A 27,499-nucleotide genomic window follows, 5' to 3' on the forward strand; every position below is an offset into this window, starting at 1 on the left:
GTTGCTGGTTTTGTTTGGTTCAAACCTCTACTGTTTTGCTACTGTGTTATTTTTGTCTCTATAGTGACACCAGTTGATGCACATGAAAGCTTAGCAATACTGTGAGCTTACCCCTGAAAAGGGTGCAGAATTAAGAAGATTGAATCCACCAGTGGTGGTTTTTGGCTTCACGGTATTATGAAGAAACTTCATTATCCTCGTTGTGGTTTGAATTATTTTCTTTTTGAGATGGCGAAGCTGTTAAGTATTGGACACTGAACTGTTGTCCATGTATCATTTAGTATGAATGCACATTCCAAAGTGCATTTATGTAAATTTTAAAAAGGTGTATCTGTAAATAGGGAGACGGAATCAAATATGACATGTATCAGATCTTCCCCCTCAGAAGACAATAAGCTTGCTATAGAGCAGCAAATTTTAAGAAAGTTACAGTATTGCTAACTACATAATATACTATAATGTGGTTATGCATGTAGTGCATGAAATAACTGCATGGGGCAGATGAAGTAGTTCTGCACAAATGTATTTACATTGTTTCTATTTTACAAGTCAAAGTTGTGACAGGGTGGGAGACTGGAAAGGGGAGATGGTAAAAGAAAATGACTGGATCTGGGAAGTCTCTTACCTAGAAGAAAGAGATAACTGGAGATTCCTGAAGAGGCAAAGGAAAACATGGTCACTTAAAGGTGGACAGCAGCTCAAGATAGTGATGTGGAACTTGCAGTAGATGGGCCTGGTCCAGTTGAAGGAAAATGAGATTAATTAAAGAGAATAAAAAGGCAGAGGGCAAAGTAGGCAGGTAGATTATTGAGCTTAAAATGGCAGTGATAGGGACTAAAAGTATTGGAGCCATTCTGAAATGGACTGTGTATTAAGGCCAATAGAGAAGATGTAAATATGCTAGGAAAGAGAACTATAACTGGTTGATATTGGAGGGGGGGTATTCAGTGATAATAGAGAAAGAGATACTTCTGCATTGATATGGCAGAGTAAAATGCTGGATGCCATTGACTCGGGCCAAATGAGTAATCTTTTAGATGTATCTCATTTACTTTGCAACCTTTGGTAACTTTTTTTTAGTGATAACTTAAGATTTAATATGGGACAAAATTTTGCTTGATATTTAGAAGTCTGGCTATGTGCATGTCCAGACTGAAAAAAGTACAGGAATGGTGTGTTGGGCTGTGTGTGCAGGTGAGAAAGTATGTTAATAAGTATATGGTAGATTTCTGCAAATAAATTGTATTAGAAATTGCAGTTAACCACTATAAAGGTTGTCCATAAAGGGCAAATTCTGTTAAAATCAGTCTTGCTTTCATTGCAATATGGAGGAAGTAATTAAGGGTCCCTCCCTCCTTTTCTGTAAAGTCTAAGCATGAGGGTGGTAGAGGAGAAATAGCATTGAGTGGGGCATGAAAAATGTAGAAAACTGATTAAAAGAAATAGTGTTCCTGAGAAAGAACCTTGACTAGTAAAGTAAAGGATAACAACTGTGAGATTTTCAAAAATTGAGAAGTAGTTCTGACAGTGATGTGGGCGACAACGGTAATATGATTCATAGTGAAAGACAAAATGTTGAAGATTACAATAACTATTTTTGGATTTTTTAGGTAGAAGTGAGATTACATTATATCATCTCAGGTGACTTAGGTACTTAAAATCTAGAAGCTGCAAGGAAGATACTAAAGAGTCCATGATAGCCATTTCTTAACAAAGGCTATAAGCAGGTCTTTGTAATCTGTACCCAGAAGTTCTAAAAGAATTGGCAGAGAATATTTCTTTTCTGAGGTGTCCCTCCCAATAATTTAAAATACAAGGGAAATTCCAGAAGACCTTGAAGAGTCCGTATTTAAAAAGGTCAAGCAGGATGACCTAAACTATTTAGCCTCACATCAATCCTGGTGAAAAATAACAGAGGGACAACTGAGGGATTTGGAAAACATGAAAGGCTATTATTAGAATTAACACTGAGGTGGTATAATGGAAATAAAACTTTTTGTAATTTGTTATAAAAAACAAAGTGCCTTGGTGTAAATACCCAGTATGTATTATGCAGTTATGCCTTGATAGAGTCTTTTTTCTTAAATAACAAACAACTCCCTTCCCACCCCAAACCTATATCAATAAAACATCAACTTGATTTAAAAGTTTTTTAAAGTTTTTGAAGGGGAGCGGGGGTTTACTTACTCCAAGTAAAGTTTCATTATGATTGGTATTGTAAAGCAGTTAATTTTTGTTAACTTGTAGAAGATAGAAAGATTGACTCTTAGATTCATCTGGGTCATTTGCATAGTGGGACCCACTTGAACAGTCTACTGTTGCACAGCAAAATCTGAAGTTGTATATTTAGAAACCATCCATTACAGAACATACCTGTTTAACAGGAAACCCTACCCTGGCATTAAGTAGGGATCACAGAGACAAAAAACATTGAGCTGAAGTCACAAATGGAAGTAGAGGGTCTGAAACTCTGTTGAATACAGAGAAAGAGGGCAGTCATACACTTTAATCTGCCTTGGTTATACTGAAGATGTGAATTCTGCAATCAATACAGGTTAAGGCCCTGTTGCCCACCAGTTTTTTTTTTTACAACATTGAAGAATTAGGAAGGGTCCTGGGAAAAGGCACAAAACCACAAAAACAGTAAAATAATTTAAAAGCTAAACTGATAATTTAGGTTGGAAGGGACCTCTGGAGGTCATCTAGTCTGATATCTTCAAAGGAGAGTAACTTCAAAATTGGACCAGGTTGCTCCAGGGTTTGTCAGTGTGAGGTCTGAAAATTGACAAGGGTGGAGATTCCATAACAGCTCTGGATAAGCTGTTTCAGTGTTTGATCACCCTTGTGAAGAACTGTTCTCTGTATCTATCTGGAATTTCTCTTGCTGTAGGCTGTATCTGTTTCCTCTTGTCAGTGTGCTGTGTATCTCTGAAAACACCCTGAGTTTGTCTTTATGAACACCGGTAACGTTGTTGAAGAGAGCAATTAGTTCTTAGCACTTAGCTACCTATTCTTCATACTACACAAATTCAGCTCAGTAGTCTCACCTCATCTGTTATATCCTCCAGCTTTCAACCATCTTGGTGGTCCTCCACTGGACATGCTTAGCAATATCTGGTTTGCATCCCTGATCCCAAAAGTGGATGTACCATACTTCAGATGTAGTTTCACAGGTGACAAGCAGAGTGGAATAATAATTTCCTTTGATCTGCAGGCTATGATTTTGCTTATGTAGCCCAGTTTAGAGTTCTAAAAGAAAGAATTAGTATAATGCAGTAATTCCATTGAATGTGTTTCCTTCAGAAAGCAAAAAAGTCTACTAAAATAGGCACTCCAATACAGAGTGGGGAAAAGGTAATAGGAAGCTGGAGGCAGACTACCTAGTATTTAAAAATGGTGCACTTTTTTTGGTTTTTAATTATGCTGTGAATAAAGGAGGCAGTGACATTTTTTTCTTTGTTTTGTCTCCTTCTGGAAAGAAATGTAATCTTGATTGAAGACAGGCTTAAAAGAATGGCCAACCTATGGCACTTAGATGGCATATGGATTTGGAACAGCTGTGTTCAATGTAATCTAAATTTCTGGTTATTGGATACAGTTACCGAGTAGGGACTGTTACAACCTTTATCACTAGTCTGACTCAGAGCTAGTTCTGTATTTAGCCGAACCGTGCCCAGCCTTATACTGATTTGGTGAGACCCCACAAAAGTTGTCCAGGTCTTCTGCCCAAGAGTAATTACTGGACTGTCTCATCTGGTGGCTCTTAGCCAGATAACATATTTATAGATGATGAGGTCAAGAAAGTTAGCCAGCTTTGTATTAGCCTAGTGCCTTTCTGGTTTCAGCAAATGATGGCTAAGGCTATTTAATGGCCTGATGAGACTAGAAAAGGTTCCTTTTGTTGTCATGCTATACAATGTCTTCCTTAATTCTAGCAGTGTGGTATTTTTCACCAGACATGTTGCAGTGATTCTGGATACTTTTGTTGTTTCCCCCTGCTCCCTCCCTTCTGAAAGCACACTGGGTGTTCTTAATCTCCATGCAGCAAAACTTTTAACTGTTGAATGAAAACCTTTATGGTCAAGAGAAGTAAAATACCTAGTAATATTCAGTCATCCTAGTGGTGTGTAGTCAGCGACCTTATCTTCTTTATATTTACAATGTTATTTCTCTTTTGTTGTGGGACTTTTTTCTTAATTTGTGGTCAGACCTGCCCAAAAAATCTCATTTTATGTGATGTTCTCCTTTTGCACTTAAATCTGCTTGCTTTGGTTTTGTTTGGTTTTTTTTAATCAAAGAGAACAATACTTAAAGATGTGAACGGTGTGACTTTTATATTACCTGGTTTTAGAACTTAGATGACATAAACATCAGTCACAAGCATATAGCTATCGTTTGCGGTGTAGGCCTGCATGCTGCATATGTGTGTTGGCGTGGGAGGAGAAGAGGTCCCTTGTGTTCGCCATCAGCAACCTCACAGAGGGAATGGTGAAGCCTTGTTTAGCTCTTCTGAATAGATCTGAACTCTACGTAGGAAAGATCAGCTAATCTATGCTGCAAACAATGAATATATTACCTTCACTGAAAACGGTTATATCAATGAAGTTTTCCAGCTTTGAGGTGGAGCATCAGCAACTTCCAGTGCATGCAGATGCATCCACTATGGGGTTAGGAAGGGGTCACACCTGGATTTGCTATCACAAGATGTGGTGGAAAGAGAATGCTGAGCATGCTGTAGCCCAGGATTTTGTGCTGACTTTCCTAATGGCATCTATTACCTGTGTTAAAGGAGAAGCCGCTGCCTGAGCATTCAAACACCATTCAGGGAGTCGCACACACACCACCCAAGACTTTGACTGTTAGCACTGGAGTATCTTCACAGCAGGTACCTCCACTGAGCCGACAGGTGCCCCTCTTCAACTCCTCACTCACACATACACACTTGGGCAATTTCTCCCCCCTCAGGCTTAACCCCCAGTTTCCCCAAAGCAGTCTCTAACACTACATGTGCCAGATTAATTTACTGAGTGGTACAGCAGTAAAAAACAGCTCAAGCTATGTGCCTCTGGGGAGGGACCGCAATCAAAGAAATCTGTGGGCTATTATACCCTTAGAGCTTAAGTTCTTCTCCCCTCAGGTGATGGTTTGGTCCAGTAGCCATATCTGAGTCTGCAGTCTTCGTGTTCTTTATTGGATTCTTTCTCTGTCTCCAGGTGGGACATTCCTTTTTCTTTGTGGATGCAGCTTCTGCTGATGGTTGTGGCTACCATACCTTTCTGGTTTGCACTAGTTTCAGGGCCTTCTGTCATGTAGCTAAGAGAAAATTCAGTATATGGTCAGCATATCCAGGTGAAAGTTCACAGCTTGCAGCCTAAGGCTTTAGTAAGCCTTGCTACTAATGCTATGCACTGGATTCCATTTGAGCTAGAAAGTGAATTCTACAACATGTTTGACAGCAGCAGGGAGAATGAAACTAATGTCTCATGAGCTAGCTCTCAAAGTGAGAAAGCTGTAGAATTGCATTTGCTTTCTATTATTGGCTAGGATAAATCAAGTATCATGCATGCCAGCGCAAGAGCTGCATGTATGTTCCAGGAAGCATTGCTGACAGTATAAAGCAAACTTTGTAAATAACTTGCATTCTCCAGGCAAGGAAATTATCAGCCAACTCGATAATGGAGGAGAGGCATTGCAAAACCAAGTCCAAGACTGTTCATTTGGCACAGAAAATCCAGCTATCACAGCACCTATCAAAGTTAAAATGTTAAAACTAAACTTTAGTGCCATTTCAACTAGATGGATGCAGGCTATCAGTTGGTTTCGACATACCATGATTATTTCGAACTTAGTATGGGAGGTAAGCGTCCTCTAGGGGGAAGGCTTTGCTTCCATCTTATAAAGAGAAGCGATTATTTCTAACAAAGAACTAGCATTCATTTAACAAGGATATTGGAACAACAGCCCACAGAATAATGAAAGCACTTTAATGAATGCAAACCTGATAAGACTGGCTTATACTTGAGCTGGGAAAAGCTAACGCTATTTATCCCTTAATAGCTACAGTGTTGTTTGCTTGTATGCAAAATCTGACCAGTTTTTAGTCTCCAAGCACAATATTATTATTTGTTTTTAAATCTCAACTCTTTTAAAATGGCATGTATTCCCTGACTTACTAGTCCCTCTTTGCTGCTGACTTTCCCTAGAGGAAGATGGAAGCACTTTGGTGATCAGTACTCTAGTTATGGTAAAATGGAAAAGACACTTTTCTTCCTAACCAGCTGTGGTAATGAACTATTCTGTTCAAATGCAGCATATGTATAGTTTGAAAATTGTCAATAGGATCTTTTTCTTCACATATTGAAGGGTTGCTGTGATACTGCTGTAGCTTCTGCATCATTTGGGAAGGCCATCGTACTGTTAGCAGCAGCCTCTACTTTGGGCATTGTGCACTTTGAAAACAAGATGGAAATGCTCAAGATTTTTTGACTAAAGAAAAACACATTAGTACCTGTGCTTAAACTTGAGCTTCATTTGGTTCTGAGTAACAAAAGTTAGTTTACAATTGTTTGAGAAGAAACCATTTGGGTGTCCAACACCACTGTCTTGATTGTCAAGAAGGCTGGTCCAGACAAAGTCTCTGCACAGGTACTGAAGTCAGTGAGCACAGTGAACCTGAGTCAGTGCTATGAACCTGAACCCACCACACTAGTATGTTAAGATGTGGAGCCTACCGCTTCGAAACTTTAGCATAAGTGTACTAGGTCTACCAAAAAACACAACAACCAGATGTAATCCTAAAATTATAAGGTATCTCTAATGTGAAAGACCAAATGCATAAAATGGAAAATGGCAGCATCTACTTCCCAGGCCTCTTTTGCATTATGCTGTGTGATATGACTAGTCAAACACTTACATGCAAATGTATTGTGGTGTGCATATAATGTCAAGAGATTTCACAGAATTTTGCATTTGAGCACCAGTTGTGGGAGCGAGAAGGTTTCTGTGGATGCCAAACTAAGCAGATACTTTCTAAGCTTTATAGCTTGCTCAAAGAATTGCTTCCTGATTTGCAATACAGTTTAAGTTCCAAGGAATAGAGATGGTTTTGATATAAAACATTTTCAAGTTGAGGGTAACATGTAGCTGAATTTCAGTCTTCCTATTTAAGATTCACAAGCAGATTGTCATGTATTTTACAAAAGATGAAAAGAAGCAGCTTGTTTTCTGCTACCTATCAAGCAGGTGTTTTATTTCATGAATCACCTTCGTTACTGTGTATCAAATCACTGATTTGTTTAGGAGATCAATCATGAGGTTAAGTGTTACATAATTGGAAATACATAGTTGGAAGTACAGTATTCCAGATGAGTCGTTTCTCAAGGTCAGTCAAGAGGTGAAGTGATTTGATTTTTTTAATCCTTTAATTCTGTTTTGGAAAGGTAGGGGACCTTTACGTCTTCAAGACTTCAATGCAAAGTCTTTTTCTAAGCTCCTCTGAGCTATCATTGTAGAAATTAGATGGAACAAAACCATAATGATGGTGTTTCTCATTCACATAATATGAACTTTGCATATGAGTATCCATATTTGTTATTAGCTGTTTCCCTGCAAAATTGGGCCAGTCTTCTTATTTGAGTCAAAATGTGGAAATGATACTGATTTGCTGAAGAGCTCTTCACTCCAGTCCTTTTTAGAGGTTAAATAAGCCTTTCTTTATGTACAATACAAAATTTTCATTAATTTGTAACTGTTACCAAGCTAGTACAGTCCATGTAATCTTTTCCCTTTGGTGAAGCACAAGGATAATTTTGAATTGGACTTTGCTTTTGATGTATTAAGCATTTTGGGGGGTTTGGGTCCCTTAAGAGTATACCACAAAGTATTAGTTTTATTATGTAGCTTAGGTAGTCCCCAACAGATTTTTTTTTTTGTTTGTTTTTCCCTACAGCAGCCAAAGCATTTGTTGGTAGCTTGGAGGCAGAAAGGAGGCATTTGCTGTGAGCTTCCTATGCTTCTGGAATTTAGCATTGGTTAGTTCTCAGGGGTAGGATTCATTTCACAAGCATAGTCATGTAGAGGCGTTTTAGATGCTCTAGGGTATGACTTCTGTTCTCAGCTGTGATTCCAGAAGGGCACTGGTCTCCTCTAGGTCTTGTGTTATGTCTGCTAGCTTCATACAGATTCCAGAGCATCAAAACCAGCACTAGCGGCCTGTGCTTAGGCTGCTAGGTCTCATACTCTGTGTTCCTAAGTTCCCTGAACTTTTACATTTACCACAGCTTACTATAATCTCTGTCTCTGCATCCTGTTGTCCTTAAAGTTGGAAGGTCTGAGCGCTTCAGAAGTCTTCAGGTAAAACATCACGTTGTACTTTGCTTAAACTGAGATGCATGTGTTCGGATAATGGAGCACAAGTAGTTCTGGTTTTCTCCGTCAAGATATACTACTTTCTCTGTTCTGTGCTCGCATAAATTTGAATGATTTGATGTAGGAAATGGATTCTAGAAGCACTGTCTAAAATTTTTGGTGATGATATTTCCTAGAAACTGTTTTCATAGAAGCATTCTAATCCTCAGCAAAAATGTTGAAACACTGAAATAGGTATTTTTGCTTTGGTTATTTGGGGGGTTTGGTCATGTTTATTTCAATATCCTTGTGAAAAAAGACTGAACAAACAGTGGCATTTGGAACGAACTTGTAACTTGTGGGATTTTCTTAGAAGCAGTGCAATTATTAATGAGAATTTCCACCCTTAAATGAATTCAATATCTGAATAATATTCTTAAAAAATAGGAAAGTTCCTTACATTGTGAAATATGACCTGCACAGTGTTATAATAACCCTAAGATCAAGAATTAAACCCAGGATATTCAGAACCAATGTTAAGCTTCTCAGAAAATCATACCAGATCATTGGAATTGGTAATCTGAGAGTCATCTAACCATACCTCTTCCATTAAATACCATGTAATCTTACAAGAAAAGCATTTTGGGTGGTTTTGTTCCAAAATTGCATAATATTGTTTTCAGATGTATTAGAAATCTTTTGTTCTTTATTTTACTTGAAAAGCAATGATTTTATGTGAAGCGTAGATTTAAAGATTCGTAAGTATGTTCCATATCCATTGTGAACTTGAATTGTATTGTCTTCTTAAAAAGCATAAACAAGATAAATTTATTTTGAAAAAAACCCACAGCTTTTATTGCTTTTGTATTTACTTACATGTGTTACTGAGTCTTTCACTTGTACCTGCTGACTAACTGAAGCTTTTTTCCAAAGAAAATGCAAGAGGCAAGATTCTTCTAGGTGACTTTGTCACAATTCCTGACTTTTAGCAGTAGAGTTCACAGAAGAACACTCATCTCCATATCTCACCTTACAGTCAAGAAATTTGACAGGGCTAAATTGTTGATCAGTAGCGGAACTGAAATGGAAACAAGACCATCTTCTGCACCAGTCTTGTGCTTTATTGTCCATGACATAATGTTTTGTGCTAAAGGCAACGACACATCCTCCTTCGTGGTTTGTCATTGTGCATATGCATGCGTGCACGAATGTGTGCACACAAACACACGCACGTGCACTGTGAGTAGAAAACAAGTTTTACAGTAATCCCAAAGTTTTATTTTGGGGTTGTCCCCATTCCGCTGCAATTTTATGCAACTGTGAGGAACAGTCATTTGGTGACTTTTTTGGCCAAAGCCATATGTATCTATAGGGATACACATACACTGTCTTGCCAGCATGCAGGCAGACCTTGCCCTGCAGCTCCAGTTGTCCAGGAAAGCATAGAGAGTTTGTTGCTACTACATTCTTGACCCAAAGACGTCTGTTTTGCGCTCTCCTTTTTTTGCCTTCAGTGCTTCTCTGCTTTTATAGACTGGTGCGTCTTTGCTAGTGAAGTTCTGCTCATGGCAAAAGGACACTTGGGAATCTCCAGGCCTTTGGCCTTCACTGTACCTGGATCTAGTGTAAATCTTCACACATCCCCTCAGACTAACCGATGCTGAGAATCTTTCTGACTCTACTCAGGGATGGATTCAGTATGTATGGTGCCTGCTTCATCCCACCTTCACTGTGTGGATAACCTGAAATATAATGAACTTTTCAGTATTATGGATCTTTGTGAGAAATTAAAGTCCTTCCTATGGAACCTCTGATTTGAAGAAATCTTGAACAGAGAAGCTGAAAAAGCCACACCTTAAAAAGCAGAGAGCAGTTTCCAGAACAAGATGATAATGCAAGAATCTGAGCATTTTGACTTAATTTTTGGTGAGACTGCCTCTATGCCTAGCCAGGTTATTGATTATCATTCTGGGAATTAAGACTTCTAGAAGTGAAGTAAGCCTGATGAACTAGTGAGTTCCTTTTCCAGAACACCCTTTGGTGCAAAATGTTCTGTCGGTTTTTAGGATTTGGTTCTTCGCATGAGAGGCCATCACTTTCTTAGGTGCTTCTATGCTGCATTCTGACTAATCCACTACCCATATGACTTTGAGGCAGAGGAATGGATCACACCAGTCTCTTAACTCCCATCATGTTTCAGCTGTTCTTCAGGGTTATAGTTAAGGATATCTTCTAGGATGGCCAGATGAAGGACATATATCACTCCCAAGCAAAAGGTGTGGAGTGGATTATGAGATACTGCTTCAGACACAAAGAAACTCTCCTCACATGAGAGAGAATCTGCTTCAGCCTGTCTTGTCCTGTTGCATAATTGTCAGTCGCACCTTCCTCAGCCAGAATCAGAGAGGGAACCATGTGTTACCAAGACATACACCTATCTATTTCAAGCCTTCAAACAGATTTCCTTACTTCAAGGTAATTCTGGTGCGCATGTGGAGTTCTTTCCTGTTACTGTGCGGGTGCGCACACTTTCTGGATAGTGCCAGCGGCAATGCCCACTATCCCTGGACAATGCAGGAAAGCAGATTTTTAATGCAGACAGGTGGTTTGGTTCATTGCTTTATCACAGGAGTGGCATAAGCACCATGCTGCTTTTTTTAAGGTAGATCAGCTTGCTGGTGCTTCTACCTTGTTCTCTTAGCTTAGGTATTGGGAAGCTTTTGGCAATGGAATGGAGAGAAAATTAATAGGGGACATTTCAGGATGAAATTTTTGGCATGCTGCTGTGATAGATCTCATCCCTCATAATTTCTCTATTTTTCTCAAATTACTTGGTAAGCCAAAGCCAGTTGAGTTACCCATGTTGTTCAAAAACATATGTAACTGCTGTGTTATTTGTCTGCCTATGGAAGATCAGTTCTTTTCTACATGGTGTTGAATTGCTTTTGTGTATTTAACCCATCTATTTTCCTTTGCTCTAGTTGTGATGGCTTAGTGAGATGTAAACATAGTCTCTGCCCTAATATCTTAGCAGATCAAGTCCAAATCTTTAGAATTTTTTTTTTTGGGTGGTGGTGGTGTGTTTGTGTGTGTGTGTGTGGAACGGCACACGGCGAACAATTAGTTTGGGGAGAGGGAGAGTTACAGCAAGCATTTATGTAGTTCGTATTGTGTTTTCATTGAGATCTCTCTAAGGACTTGTTCTAAGTTTTCTTTCTTTTTGGTCACAGTACTTAATCTTATTTGGAAGGTTTCTCAATTTTTTTTTAAGCATTAGTTTCAAGTGCTGAGGCATCTGTACATATATTTGATATGAGAAGAGTCTTAATTTTTATCTGTGCTGAGCCAAATTTTTATGGAATTTTTCTCAACTGCTGGTTTTCATTACCAAAAAACCCACAAACATTGCATCTGTCCAAGAACTGTTTAGTTGAATATTGGATTGTGCCAAAGCTTGCAGCAGTGAATCAGTTAAGGATGGTCAGAGCTCCTTTGTTAAGCAAAAGCTTAATCCTTTCTCTGGAGTATGTCTGTCTCTAAATGTTCTTTCAGGGAGGCCTTTTGAACTAGGTTAAATATCAAATGTCTAAAGAAAATACTGTGATGGGTAGAACAGATGATTTTTTTCAGAACCTGCCCACATTACATTCTGAAAGTGGTCCACTGGTGCGGTGACATGATTGTGGACTTCCTCAGACGTAAATTTACCACCATTTAGACAAGTTTTATCAATAGTCAGAAATCCCTGAGATGCAGATGTTTGCCATCTCTGGCCTCATTTTTTGACTTCCCAGCAGTCTTAAGGGAAGACAGAGGTCACTGATAGAGCTGAGAAGGCTTAGTTTGGGACAGCTGGTTTATTGACTGTTGTTCAGCTGCACAGATTTTTACTTGCTTGGTGGCTTTCTGAGTATTTCTGGTTTACAGTGGCACTTGAAGACAAATATTTTGCTAGTTCTGATTTATCATTAAACACCTCATGATGTTGAACAGCTCGGACATTTTTGTGGCAGTAAAATTGCCCAAATGTGCCAAAAGCGTGAGGTTTTTTAAACTTACTTGCTATTGAGCATGGGGAAATGGGCGTGTACAGCTGCGTGTACAGGGAGGAAGAAATTGAGGTCAGAGTTTTGAGTATGTAGGCATACATGATGGGGAAGAGCATCTAGACAGCATAGCTTAAGGAACTTCACGTATAGGTAGATATACAGACACATCATCATCTAGTGGTAAAGTCATAAGCCACTGATAGTTGTGGCTTGAGTAGATTGAAAATGAGCTGGAAATAATCTAAGATGTGATTTCAACATTTTGCATCAACATTGCTTAAGCAGCCCTTGTAACTTCCTGGTTCTAGCTGTTTGTTCGTAGCCTTTGCCATCCTCTTCGTTACACTGGCACAGCAAGGAGCTGGACCAGAAAACTGATCTGAAAGGCTGTGCGGGGGGAAGCTGGTTCAATGGCTTACTGTGCTGTGTTTTACAAACTGTTCTGCCAACACTGAAATAGTGTAGAGTGGAAATGAGGAGCTGAGGAATATGGGTGTAAGATTGATTTGTCACTGAAAAAATGCACATTGATCCTCTACTTAAGTGCCAACAATCCTGTAAATATGTGCAGTAACTGCAGAACAAAATTTTTGGTTGTGTCAGGGAAGGACCATTTTTCACAAGCACAGAGTGAAAATAAAGAATTGTTTTGAAGGGCATTGCATAATTTTTGTGTGTGAAAGTTTTGCTTTTGGTTTGGAGGGGGTTGAAGTCTAATCTTTCTTATTGATTCTGGAAAGTATTCTTATTATTCTGGCTTTACAGAAAGCTATGTCCATGTAGAATAACAATGAGAAAGATCTATAAACTTGTGGAAGTTGTGGTGTAATGTGAGATGGTTCTTTGTCACACTGACATTTAGTCTGACTGAAAAAACAACTTTCTATTTTCAAGTGTAATTTCTGTTGAAATGCTTCCTGCCATAGGTCTGTCTTCCTTCTCATTTCCTCAGTTTACTCAAATCAGTGCAGAACATGAAGAAAGCCACAAATGGAGAAGCAAATGAATTTTGTCTTTTCTTAAACTTGAGCATATAGATGATGCAGTTTTTTTTTCTTTGAGAAGTCTCAAGGCTTCTAAAGCATTCAGACTGGAGCAGGATTATTTTTCAACCTTCTTAAGGAAGATCTTAGAAGAAGTGCTGGCAGACCCTCTGATGTAAAACCTCTTCCACTTAGAGAAGCGACTCTCCTTGCCTGGATAAGTGTGGAAAGGCAGAACTTGAACTGACTGAAATACTTAGTGCTTCTGAAGCTACTGTGGCAGGAAGGCATTGGCCAACAGGATTCCAAGACCTAAAGCTCATTGCTCACTCTTCCTATCAACCTTCATTATCTTTGTGCAGTTTCAAAGTGAACCAGAGCTGTGTCATGCCAGTAATGTCAGCCCAGTTGCATCTCAGTTGAGAAAGAACTCTGATGGCTAGTTTTGGATCTCATGGTTTAGAATCTGGTACTCTGGTCGTGGGCTGAATACACTTGTACTGTGACAAAGGTTCTCCACTGAACAAAGCAGAGGTGTCTAGGAGTCAGTATTTCAAACATGCATAAGCCTTCAAGTTAAAAAGACTGCTTGAAAGAATAAACCCAGAGTCCTGCAGTCAGAGGACTCCTATCTCAAATTCTATTCTACATGACAAAAAGAATCGGGAAGGACTAAATTTGGATCTTGCTGTGAAGCAAAAAATATGCAGCCCCAGCAAAAAGGATACGGAAAGGATTGTCCCTTTCTTTAACTACACTGAGATGGAGAGTAAGAAAATCCATCAAAGCCTCATCAACAAACTCCATTAAAAAAACAGCAGAGAAAGCAGTTTTTTGTCACTGTCATATGAGCATTTGCTGAAACATATGAAGCAGAATCTGCTTCTCTCTGTTAGCATTTGGGAGAGAATATCCTGATATTGTCCATAAGAAAGAGTAGCTGCCTCCAGTTTTGATGCAGTTTCAGAAAGATATTTGGCAGGAGAGGGTGTGTTATCCCTATCAAACTATTTGGTATTAAAAAATCAACAAAACAACTTTGACAGGGAAAATCTCTACAAAAGCATATTACTCAGCCAATCTGAGGTAGAATCCTTATCCAGTATCATTCTTTTTAGAATAGAATAGAATTTAGAATAGAAAAAATTCGAGATGAAGGCTTCTTCCACGCAAAACTGAAGGACTGCTAGGTATTATACTGTTTATTCAAAATAAGATTCTTTCTCCCTCTGTAAGATGGATACACTGATACAAAAAGAAGGCCAAACTACCTCATAAACAGAATAAAAAAGTGGGTCGTTTTCAAAGGTTACCTGTGATTTACACTATTGTAGCCACATTTACTCTTACAACCACTTCATTTGTTGGACCAATACTAGCTTATATTAGTAATCCAGTATCTGTTAAAAGGTGGGGGAAAATTTAACCATTAATCTAGTCTTGATGTCAGAAAAGATTTATTGGATTTTGTATTTATAGTCAACTCAGTTTTATACCTGTTCATGGCCATTATGATACCTACAAGGTTATGCCATTTGAGGAAAAGCACTATGAGCATTTTAGGAGGTTGCCAGTATTGCTGGTTACCATCTTAATGTCATCCTTTTGGGTGGCTCCTTTTTGAAGTCTTTTTTTGGAATCAAAATGTCACAGCTATGAAGTAGAGTGTTCTGTTAACAGTCTTCTCATAGATGGGTGTGGGGGTGTCTTTTAACACTGTCCTGGCACATTCAGTCTTGAATATTCACAGAAGACTTCACAGAAATTTGCTTATTTCAAGGGAGAAGATAGAACTTTTTTCTCTCAAAACAAATAGTTTTTATAAAATGTCCCTTCAAGGATCAATAGTTTCTTGTGCAGACAGTTTCCACTGGAGCTGTACAAGATTTTAGAGATGCTAGTAACAGCTTCCCAAGAAAATGGATTAGAAGGATTCTTAGGAGGTTATCCAGTTCAGTAGCTTCTGCTACTTTCCTCAGCATTCTATTTAGAGAAAATCTTCCCCAAGCAGGTCCCATGGTGTCAAATGAATACGACCTGGTTAATATTCACTTTTTGGGTACATAAATGAGATAGTTTTATAATCACAAATGAAAACTTGGAGAGATATGGTCACACATACAGAATAATCAGGAGAGCCTGGAGTTAGTCTGCAGAATGATCAGGAAACGGCTCAGCTATGTTATGTGCCAGCACATGAAGAAAGGATGTATATTGATGTCTTCAGTCATTCAGAGAGAAATTTGCCTTTGAGTTTTAGGATAAGGTGAAACTGCAGTGCTTTCTTTACAGGAAGCAAGCAATCAAGCATTCTGGCTTGCTGGTTCACCAGGCAAAAGTCAGCCTACGGAGGAGCTACATTCAGAATATTCCTTTTGATGTTAAAGGTTTCTGAGTAGAACCTTTATGGAGGTTGAACTATTACAGCTAAACTGAAATAGTCAAAATTTAAGACAGCTTTCCTTTGAGGCGCTTATACCATTTGTCAGTGGAGGCATTCCTGAGTATAATTCATACTGTCTGCTTCTGGCATGTAACTCTGTGTGGCATTTGGGAAGCTTTCTACATAAGAAAAAATGAAGTTTATTGTAGGTGATTGCTCCGAGTGACTCTGTGTGGATGCCTTTTTCCCCATATAATTTTCTGTGGAATTTGGGAAGGCAAGCAGTCTAAAATAGCTGTATAAATTCTTCATGTACTTCTGTGTTTGCAGTAGTGGTGTTCCTGGATTGTTGCTTCATCAACTGCTTTTCTCCTTCTTACAGTGGTAAAATTAAGGATGTTTTTTTTAGAGCTATTTTGAGCTCTTCAGACAGCAGTTTGGAGAAGTCTTTTGCAGACCAAGTATTAACCGCTACTGAAAAGTGCTGGCAGTATCACTATAGCCTGGGCATTGATTTGTAGGTCCAGGATCAAAAACTTGTTATGGACTGTTCTGGCAAAACCATTGCCAAATAATATATCAGTTAAGCTAAACTTGCAGCTCCTCTTTTTTTTTTGTATTTTTATACTGCTGTGAATGCTAGTTTGATGTTTTACGCAGGCTATCAATGATTCATGAATTTGTAATGTTGTCTTGTTTTCTTGATTTTTAAAGGTTTGCAGTAGCAAGCAAAACAATGACCTCATTACTGGAAGAAATGTGTTTTGCTTTTGTTTACTTCCATCCTTTCCACTTAAGAATGCAACACTGGCATTGGAGGTGGCTCTAGAATCACTCTTCCTGAGCAGAAGGAGACATGGGTCCTAGGAGAATCATATCTCTAGATATATTTCTCTGGTTCACTAGGCTAGTATCTATGACCTTAGCAGTCAGCATCAACAAAACATTGCTGGCTGACTATTTCTGTCCACAAGTTCACTGCCAGCTACTGTGCACAGTTGATGGTGTTGAGTTGACTACAAACTGGGACTCATAGCTGTCTTTTGAAAAGAATTCCACAGGAAAAAAAAATGAAAAGCTATCATCCTAGATGTGAAGTTTAAAGCCAGGAATGCCTTTTAGAGTATTTCTTGTGCATCCTGCATAATTGCAAGCCTCATTAGTGTCATTAGTGTAGGAGTCATTAGTGAAGAGCCTCTTAACTCAAGACTTAAGAAGCACTTCTGGAAGTGTAAGTTGATCTCATTTGAGTCCTGAAGCTTCTTATTCTAAAAGGCAGAGGTCTTCATTGATCAGGTGGAACATCTCTGCAGTCTTCCTTCTTATTTTGCATTTGTGTGCTCTTAAGGAACCTAGCCTGAGAAAACCTGCAGCGTACTGTGTTCAAGAGGACTGTCAAGAGGACATTTTACATATAACTTTTTTCTGCTTTCTTCTTCAAGGGCCTTTTTCTAAGAAATTGAGGAAACAGAAAGATGGATTCTTTCTTGATGATGGAGAAGAGATGCCTTCGGACTACAGATTTTAATTTCATTTCCTCACATTTAGAAGCCCACATTCCTTTGTAATATTAACAATAAGCTGTAATTCACAGAATATATTTCAGATTTCTAGTACTAGTGTTTTGTTACAGGTATGGCTGTTGACATTTGGTCATCCCACACCACAAAAGATAAATGCAAGCTACTTAGCAGCTAGAGTACCTTGTTCATAGAGACTGGTGATTGAAAGGTTAATCCAAGTGAGATCATCCTTGTAAGTAACCAGCTTTCTTTGAATAATTTTAATGATCTTCATGGTTTACTGATCACAGAAATCCAGTCTTCAAAGGGACCTGTGTCAATACGAATTTGCAAGAAAAATTACTAACTGAAGGGAAGCTTTTTAATAAAGAGATATTGCCAAAAGTGTACTTATGATTTGATAGACTTATTCATGCAGCTGATTGAAGCAGTATGCCAGACTTCAGAAGTCTTCTGCAAAAGTACCTCAATGCAAAAAAACTTTTAGAGTGGATTGTATCTAGACCAGAGGCAGTGTTAGAATGTCAGCTGTAAGCATCCCATCAAACCTTTCTTGCCAGTGGGTGAAGAAAAAAATGCGTGCAATATACTATCCATCCTTTACCCTTATCAAGGAATTTGGGAAGGACACTTCCAGCTAGACATGGGCAATACAGCTACATCATCTTCTGAAATAATAGAATTTCTTTTTCCCTGAAGATGTGTAAGAGTATTCTGGGAAATAAGGCCATCTAATTGGTCTGCCAGGAAATTCTGCCTTCCAATGAGAGAGTTCAGGCACTGACAGCGTAACAGCAGTCGGTTTTATATATTCATAGAAAGGGAAGAACCAAGCCCTTGTTCTTTCAGAGAGCCATTATGTCTGGATTTTGAAGCAAGGTAGCGTTCTCAGACTGGTATTTTCAGGGGGGGCATCCAGAAATGTCTCTTAAAACATCTCTTTCCTTGAAGACTACAGTTTACATATGCCTCTTGGTACAGAAGGTAGAGTAACAGAAGAAAAGCCATAACAGACTTAAAAGTGGACACGCGGTTTCTGTACACTCAAACTTACAAGTTCATTCTCAGTGTCTGTCTTGTTGATGCAGTCTGGCAGCATATCCCCCGGAAGGTTCTACTGTAAGTCCTGAACCAGACTTTCTTATATAAGTATATAAGAAATAAAAATGGAAACCCTCTTTCTCTGCAGTGTTTCCTTTGTCAATGTGATACTGCTTTGAAATTCTTTGACTTTCATTTTTGATAGTGATACAAAACTCTCTAGTTGACTGCTTTTTATCAAGATCCATATTGCAAGATGAGAAAGCGCAACAGCTGGATTACTTTTAGATAATTTTTTTTACTCTGTGTGCTTGAATCAACTGTAGCATTAGTGGGGTTTGTTGTCTCCTATTTCAAATGGTTAACGAAACACTTGCTTTTTTCCCCGATCAGTTGAAAGTTAATATTTCCTAAAAATATAGCTATTTACAGTTCCCATCCCAAGAGCCTACACCTAATTATTGTAATTTCATCCTCTTCTTTTTCTTCCTCAATCCTTACTCAACCCAAAGGGAAATTTCACGGCATATAGTTCACGTAACAGAACCCCTACTACAAGGCAATCAGGAATACTTATTAATGCTTAAATGCTACTTAATAAGGTCAGGAGAGAGTTTATGAGAATGGGACTCTATGTATGAACATTGACTAAACTATTTAAGATGGTGCTGCATAGCAGTGGTGGTGCTTATTCTGCTAGAGTTATGGAAAACTCATTGTTCTTTTGAATACTATTGCTGTATTCAAAATGTGCAGAATAACCATGTGGGGCCATAGGATGCTCTCCTGTAAGGCAGTGTTCGGTAGGAAGCGCCTCTGTGTTAGATGATGACCTGTGTGGGCAGTTTCTCAAGAAGCAGTTACCTTTTAGTAATATTACCTGCATAAATAGGTTGACTGCATGGATTTTTGAAGTCTGTTTTCTTTACCTGCCACTGTGGAATCTGCTGCTTGATGCTTCTGTATTGGTAGAGTCACTGAAGGTTGTTTAGATTGGTCCTTTTTTGGTAAGATAGAAGGAGAACATGCATAGGCTCATGTATGATACTCTGACTGAGAGGGTTCAATCTCATTTATGGCATATATATATTCCAAGAGTAGAATAAATCTAGATAATATGCTAACTGCTCTGTGATTTGAATTTTTATTATTGTTGTTACTATGAAAGTCTACTTTTTGTTGCTTATCTTAAGTGGAGGAACTAGAAATTGAAAAGGCAAGACAGTCATTGAAACTAAGTAGGGTTTCTATAGCACTATGATGGCTGTCTCTTTCCACATGAAAATAGTAGAAGATACTTTATCTGCAGAAGATACACATAGATATTTAGAAAGGCAGAGAAGAGACTTTTCCCTCTTTTTATCTCTTCCCCCTCCTTATTTTGTTACCTGTGATTTTTGATGGCTTAATATGCAGACTTGGTGGGAAAAAGTCTTTATGGGAGAGGATCACCAAAACAGAATTGTATAGGCAGATTCCTATATATAAAGAAAAAGCACTCACTGGTCTCTGAAAAAAAACCTACTTGATTGCATTTCATAAAACAGTTGTGAAAAGCTTGCTTTTTCATTTGGTATGTGATGTTATGCAATTGGTGCATTATAGAGCTTTGGAAAAGGAGAGGAATGAGATGGCATTACTAAAAAAGTGTTGGGTTCCAGTGAGTATTCCCAAATGGCAAATGTCAAAACTTAGATGAAACTAAGAGGTGTTGCTTAGCAACTGCGGTAGTCTCTGGTGGCTACACATGAATACCGGGAGTGTTTACAGCAGCAGTACTGCTGTGAGTCTGTCTGAAGAAAGATGTCTAAAGAAACTAGTTTTCCTCATGAAATTCAATAATGATTTTTTCCTCATTCTGTTGAACCTTTAAACTACCTTTGCCAGGCATAAGAAACAACAACCTGGCAAGAAAATTGATTTTGCAAATTGATGTTACCCTAGTGGTAAACATCACTTTTAAATATTTTGGGATTATATTTTGTATTTTAGTAGCAATAAGCTCCAGTGTTTTTGTTCTTTTACTTGTCTTCAGAATTTGAGGTAAGATTACACTGGATTAGTTGTGCATAGTCTACAATAGCAGAACTGGTAGAAAAAAATATACCTGGGGATAAATTTCTTTCAATATTTTTTCTTGTTGCATCAGCCCTAATATCCTCTGTGACCCTTTTAACGCTCCTTGTTGGCCATTTATTCAGCTGTATTGAACATTCTTAAAGAAGTTCTGCACACCCTACTGGCAGCAGCTTCATTTCTTCTTTCTTTCACTTAAATATTTCCTAGTGCAAACATGCTTTGAAATCGAACTTTGTACTTACGCAACTTGTGAACTGTTTTGAACATTCTTCCAAAATTAAGTTTTGCAGGTGGAAGATAAAGATGAGTAAATGAGATGTGAAGGTTGAAACCTATATATGAAAGCACAGTCTAAATCTGTGGAAATTTTAACAGTACTCATTTTAATCAAGTTTTGTAGGTGTGAGGATCTGAATCAAAAATACTTTGCATTGTGTTGCACTTCAAGTTTATCCTGATGTTTTCACTTGGGAAAAACAAACAAACAAACAAAAAACCCACACACAAAAAAACCACAAACCACAAAACCCACCCAAAAGAAGCAAAAAAGTGTTATGTTTTGACAGGCACTTTAAAGTTTTATGTCACTTGCTTTAGTGTCCCCTAGTCTGGACTTCTAAACATTCTAAACATAACCTTCCCCTTCTAGAATGGGATCTTTAAGCCTTGCAGTGTACCTTGGCCTTAAAACAAAGACATTCATAGTAGTATTTATTTGACATCCTGTTTGTCTATGTTGTGATGTAGGGTATTCCTAAAGAAAAACAATTTCTGATGCATACCCTCTTTTTTCATTATTTCTCCTTCACCCCCTTAAATATTAAAACCACTGTCTTTATCTATTTGCATATAAAGTATGTCATGCGACTTGAAGAATTTTGTAAGATCCTGTTAAACCTGGTATTTCTTGCAGTGTCTTCAAGTATATTTCGCTATATTTTTATCAGCAGCATTTACTGAATGAATGGTTTATCTCACCATGTCAGAACAGTAAACAGTCAAAAAATGAATTCAAGAAGATACAAAATGAAGCTCTAATCATATTGGTTGACCAAAGAAATGGAAGCTAGGTACTTGGAATTCATATCTCAGGTCTGACAGAAGTCTGTGTCTTATATCATATAAATTAGAAATCACGCTTCAGAAGCAGAGCTTTACTTCAGTTGTATTAATTTTTTGCATATCTGACAAGAGGTGCCAGACAAGCCGAATTTGTTTTCCTCAGAGGAAGGTGGTTAAAGATAAATTCACTTCATATTATTTCAGTTTCATCTTCTACTTTTTCAATATATTTTTTCAGCTTCTATATTCAAGAGTTATATTTAAAAACTCTATGCAAATAAAACTAGATCCTTAAGTTCACATCCTAATTACCATCTTTTACACTTTTTTATTGTAAGCCAAAGAATCACATTTTCTCCAACGATATGTGTCTATATAAATGCAAAATATATATAATATAAAAACATATTTTATATATATGTGTGTATGTATATAACATTCAAAGAGGAATATTTTTAATAGCTTAGCTTATTGGTAGAAGATTGTTTCACTTGAAAGGTACTTCCTCAACTCTGCAATGACTGCTCTCTTGCTGAAGATGTAACACTCCTTCAGAAGACTGGTGGACTAGTCATCTGTGCGCCTTCAAAGGTCCTATTTTAGAGGGGTTTTTAATATCTAGCAGCTAATGCTGATCTTTTGGTCATAAAATCAGTCTCTTACGGCTAAGTTCATAGAATAGCCCAGGTTGGAAGGGACCTTGAGAGATCATCTGGCCCACCCTTCCTTGGGAAGGGGAGCCTAGATGAGATTATCTAGTACCCTGTACAGTTGCATCTTGAAAACCTCTAGTGATGGGGATTTTATCACATCCATAGGGAGGTTGTTCCAGTGAATCGTTGTTCTCACAGTTTAAAAAAAAAAAAAAAAGTTCTTTCTTATATTGAGACAAAAGTTCTTCCTCTTCATGATTCTTTACCTACCAACTGATTTCAGCCAAACTTGAAAGGTATCAAGACCTTGAAGTTTGTTCCTACAAGCTTTATAAGAATTGCTAGTTTGGTAGAAGCAACCTCATGTTAGTGTTCCTACTGAGGCAGAGGCCGGGCTCTGTACAGTAGGTTCTGTTTAGTAGCAGTCAGCTCACCAACTGGCACATGTATAACTTTGGACAAGCCAGAGGAGATGCTTTCTTTTCTCTCCTGGGCGAATTCCAAAGCCTGTATTGACAAGAATAAGTTATGCAGAACTGGAGCAATCTCCTGTTTTCACAGGGTTTTTTTCGTTATTTTTTAATATGCAGAAAAAGACTTCCTGATTTTGTGTGTACTATGTTTTTTTCTGCCTGCGTATTGCTTTTTCCTACCCATAACGACTTTTTTAAGGTAGCCTGTAATGTTATCAACAGTAATAAAGCTCTTTCATTTTGCTTTTTTGCTCCAGATGGTACCAGAGAATAAAAGTGTAAATGCGTATGTGGCATCTTTCGGAATCACTACGCTCATCTTTGTACTGCTTCTTTTTAGAACTGATTAGTATTGACCTGTCCAGAGAGGATGCTGTCCGATACTGAAAACTAAATCTGTGAATTGGTGGCACTTGCACAGCTTGCTTCAGTTGTATTGCAGCTGAGCTAAACACAAATTTTATTTGAAGGACAGAAGACTGTTTTGTTATCTGGGCATATCATGGAGAAAATAGAGAGCAGTTCTTCAGGTTATTTCTACTACAGGTTTCACTCACTGAGAAATGTGTTTGGAAAGATACTAATAATCACACTGTTGATCTTTCTATGTTTAAGCATTTAGCGTACTGTGAGGGTGTTTTTGTTTTCCAATGGTGGGTTATCAACTTGATCCTTCTGAAAGAGTTGCTAATAAAAGCAAACCGAAGTAGTTTGTTAATGTTACCAATTGTCATTTAGAATAACTAGGAACCTTCAACAATTGTAGGATCACCTTGGAAATAGGCTCAAAAAAAGCTTAAGTGCTATGGGTGTAGGATTTTAGCTGTTGTCGTGTCCCTGTCCCCTGTCGTCCATTGTGTGTCCTCCCCCTCTCCCCACCCCAAAATATTCCAACAACATTTTTTTCATCTTAAGCTTATATAATATGCAGCTACAAGATGTTTACAAATCAAGAAAGGGCACAGGACTGTTGCCAGGTGCAGGCTTTGCAGTGCGTCCTTTTTGCATCAAATATAACAAGTATCTTCCTAGTTTCATTATGTTTGTCAAAGCACCATAGAGTACTGGACAGATTCAAAATACAGGTTTCAGTGGTTGTGGTGATGGGCTACAGACATGAATGAGGGCAAAAAAGGGTAGATGTCACTCTTGTTTCTTCAGATAACATCAGTTTTCTCTTAGAAGAACCTAATCTAATGCAAGACCTGATATCACAAACTGAGTCGGTTTGGAAAGTTACTAGTTTACTGGAGTTTTACTGTTATTTTTAATGAAGACTAGGCATAAACGAAATGAAAGTAGGAGAGACTTGAGAGTCACAAATTGTGGGATGTTTTTTCTTGTTGTGGTTTGTTGGTTTTATTTCTAGGCTTTTTGTCTGATCTTGAGTAAGCCAGTTAGCATTCTCTCTCTATGGCTCAGTTCTCCATCAGTAGAGTAAGTGCAAGATAAATGCATTCAGTAGAGGGATAAGCCAGGTCTTCGTTAGCAAAGGAATCATAATGTACCAAGCAAAATAAAAGTAAATTTGACTGCTTGCTCACTCTGGTCACTATTAAATTTTTTCATAATGCAGTTAGAATTAAGATTCCTATCTCCTGGCTGTCTTTCTGGTCATCATGTCCATCTGTGTGGCCCCCCCATGTTTTTACTTCCCCTGAACTATGTGGTTTTCTTTCTCTAGTTGTCTCAGTTTGGGAAACATCTGATGTTCTCTATGAAGTATATGTGAGGACAGAAAAGATAAATAGTGTAAACCAGCTTTGTCTAAAATTGTTCTTGACGGGAAATGTTATTGGCTTTTTGTATACATTAGAACTTACTTTCATCTGTTTAACAGTATTGTTGAATTCATGCATAATATATTGTCTGTGCCTGGTTTCGGATTTGGTACTTCAGCATTTGAAATTCTACCTTAGGAGTTCAAGGAGTGAATATAATCAACTGCCATCAGAATGATCTTACCTAGAATACTTATTGAAAATTATTTCAGTATTATAAATACGACAGAATTCTGCATGCCTTGTTCAAGATCAATATTTCATATCTGGGTTGAAAACGGGCGTGACTGTAGGTAACCAGGAAAAAGGAGTCATCTAATTCAAACTATTTCACCAGTAGGTGTGTTTGGAATGCTGTACTCCAAATTACTTTTATGTGATATTGTTTGAAGCATGTGTCCCCAAATGGTCAGATCAGTCATCAGATACTAGTTCTCCTGAGACAGGAAAGCTGCATCAGATTTGAATTACTGTATTTATAGGTGACTTTTGACAACATATACATATAACATTATGGTTTGCTTAGGTTATCTTCTTTGTTGTTCTGTGTATTTTCAAATTATCTTGGAAGTTATAAACTCTAGAAAATATTTTAATCCCTAGATACTAAATGCTGATAAGCTGCACAGGAAGGTACATTTATGATTTGTATTTGCTGTGAAGTCATGCTGTACTATGTAATTAAAAACGATTGCTTATAAGCTGTCTTTAATACTTAGTGAAGAGGTTTAGATGAGCAAAAACTCCAATTGTTTGGTATATGCCAAGCAGAACTAGTGTTTAGGGGGGTTATTCTGTTTATTTTTTTCCTAATATGGTTTCTCAGGGATTGGGATGTTGTTTGTTTGGTCTTTTTCCCCCAGTAAAGAATAGGACCAGGGAAATCAGCTTTCTGTCTTTGTAGCAAAAATGACTGGGGGAGAGGGGGAAAATGCTTTAATGCTGTCAACCTCTGCTAAACATTAGAAATTTTCTTTTGAGTTTTGAGGTAATTTGTGACCCCTTAGGGAGCTACTTCTCCCTGTTGGTCCTTGTCATAAATGACTATTCTCTTTGATTATCAAATGCAGACACATGAATTTTGCAAATCATGTTTATGTAAGATGTAATTAGTTTTAGGCTAAGTCATTTCAAGCTTCAATAGTTAAATTCCCTTAAGGATACTCTGGCACATTTGACATGGATTTTTCTCATTGGTCTGACCTTTTTGGTTGATGCAATACTCAACTTTGTGATGATGACACTTTGGGATAACTGAATAATAAGTAGGGCCATCCAAACCAGCTGTGGGTTATAAATATACTCTTTAATTCATTTTCCTGGAATGCTGCAAATAGATACCAAGTCACTAAATTAATGTATAATCCAAATAGATGAGTAAGTAGAGAATTTCCACAGAAAATTTCTACAGCTCAAACGTATGTTTTTCTGGTCACATGAAGCCAGTTACATAAAATTTGTCATCCAATTTAAAGCACCAATGTAATGTTTAGTATAACATACTTGACTACCATCAGGTGAGTTGGCAAAAAGCTTGATATGAGCCACGACAAATACATTTTTTTCTTTTTTTAAATAGAGAATAAAATGTTTGCACATACTGCAGGATGTTCACTAAAATCTTTTAAAAGGGATGGGATAGTATGGATTTCCATATTTCCTCTACTTAATTGAATATTCAGTGAATATTCAATATTCATGGTATTGAATTCATAATACCGAGTACAATCAACATTTGTTATCTGTAATTGAGTACATAAGTCTGGAAATATTTAAATAAATTTTCACATTAGGAGCGTGGTATTTTCCGTAGAGCAGAGGCAAATGTTGTGTCCCTTTCTGGTTAATACTCTTTTAGTACTTAAATGCTTTTAATACTTAAACGTTGTCTCCCCCTCTGCCTAATACTCTGTCCAAAAGCAGCGTGTGTTTCTGGGTTGTTTCACCATTGTATAACTGGTACGATGTCTGCAGAGTTTCTAAGCATGCTTATGTTGAAGAATCATCTATGCTATGGTTGCTTACGTGTTTGGTTATGAAACGTTTAAAGTGCAGTTTGGGTAATACCTCAGGTAATTTTTCTTACAAGTCTTTACAAGTTTGAGATGTGACAAATCTTTGCCTGGCAGCAAATACAGGAAAAGAGTCTGCCCATTGACCCAAGAGAATTTAATCTGCCACTGTACACTTTTACTAGGGTAAATAAATCTTATTCTATTGTATGCTAGGTATAATGAGAAGATGACTGCCATAGAAATTTATTAGAGAGTGACTGCTTATCATTGTAAAAATGTGAATTACCTGCCTTATCTAGGGTTCTTAGCATACTAACACAGTGGGTTACCAGCACTAAAAACATGCTTTTTGATTCTTCTCTTGTATCTAGCAATGAATAGAATATTAGGTTGATAGGTTTGTTTTGCAGTTCCTATTCTTCCCCAACGTTAGTTCCTTTTGGAAAACATTTAGGCTCCCATTAATTAATTACTGTCTTGTGGGCAGGGGGCCACAGTTGCTAGTAAAATTTATTAGCAGTAGCTAACTACCATCTGTTGAGTAAACTACCTTTTCTTAACTAAGGATGCATGTGACAAATAGTTCTAACAGTAGGTTTAGGAAATAAAGATTTGGTAAACTGTAGTTTTTACAAGAAACTTCTTGTGGTTTTTTTTTTTCTTCTAACATTATTTTGAAGATTTCTTATATTCCAACTTTTGTCTTCCTTCGCTTTAACCTTCCTATTGGGATTTTGGGTTAATTTTTGTGATTCTGTTTTGTCAAGTCACGCAAAGGCTATCAACCATTGTCATGGTCATTCTGTAACCATCTGCATTGGCCACTTTTCTTCCTTCTCTCCTCAGTTAATTGTGACAGCCTTGTAGAAAGTATGTTTTTACATACCAGAGGTGTTTATATATATATATATATATATATATATATATACACACACCTTAGTATCAGGTGGTGCTTTTCAAGCTGCCGAAGTCCTGGATTAGGCAGCTGTACGTGTCCCATGTGCATTGGGTGCTGTTCTCATCCATCTCACCATGTTGGTTTTTACCTGTCTTTAACCAGTTCGGTGAAACAGAAACATGGGGACAGACGTGGTGGATAGAAAGGTGTGGA

General features: G+C 37.8%; 1 protein-coding gene across 5 annotated transcripts in view; it reads left to right on the forward strand.

Annotated features, from left to right (window-relative positions):
- Nucleotides 1–27,499, forward strand: part of ATF7IP (activating transcription factor 7 interacting protein) — a 108,284-nt gene that overhangs the window by 17,537 nt on the left and 63,248 nt on the right. Inside the window, exon 1 of one of the 5 annotated variants that reach the window (XM_064452903.1) lies at nucleotides 65–172. The exons of the other annotated variants lie outside the window; for them this stretch is intronic. The gene's annotated coding sequence lies outside the window, so the exon portion shown is untranslated. Of the gene's footprint in view, nucleotides 1–64; nucleotides 173–27,499 lie in introns of those variants that run through there. 5 annotated transcript variants of the gene reach the window in all.

The sequence above is a fragment of the Phalacrocorax carbo genome, chromosome 1 (assembly GCF_963921805.1).
Source record: "Phalacrocorax carbo chromosome 1, bPhaCar2.1, whole genome shotgun sequence".
Taxonomy (NCBI): domain Eukaryota; kingdom Metazoa; phylum Chordata; class Aves; order Suliformes; family Phalacrocoracidae; genus Phalacrocorax; species Phalacrocorax carbo.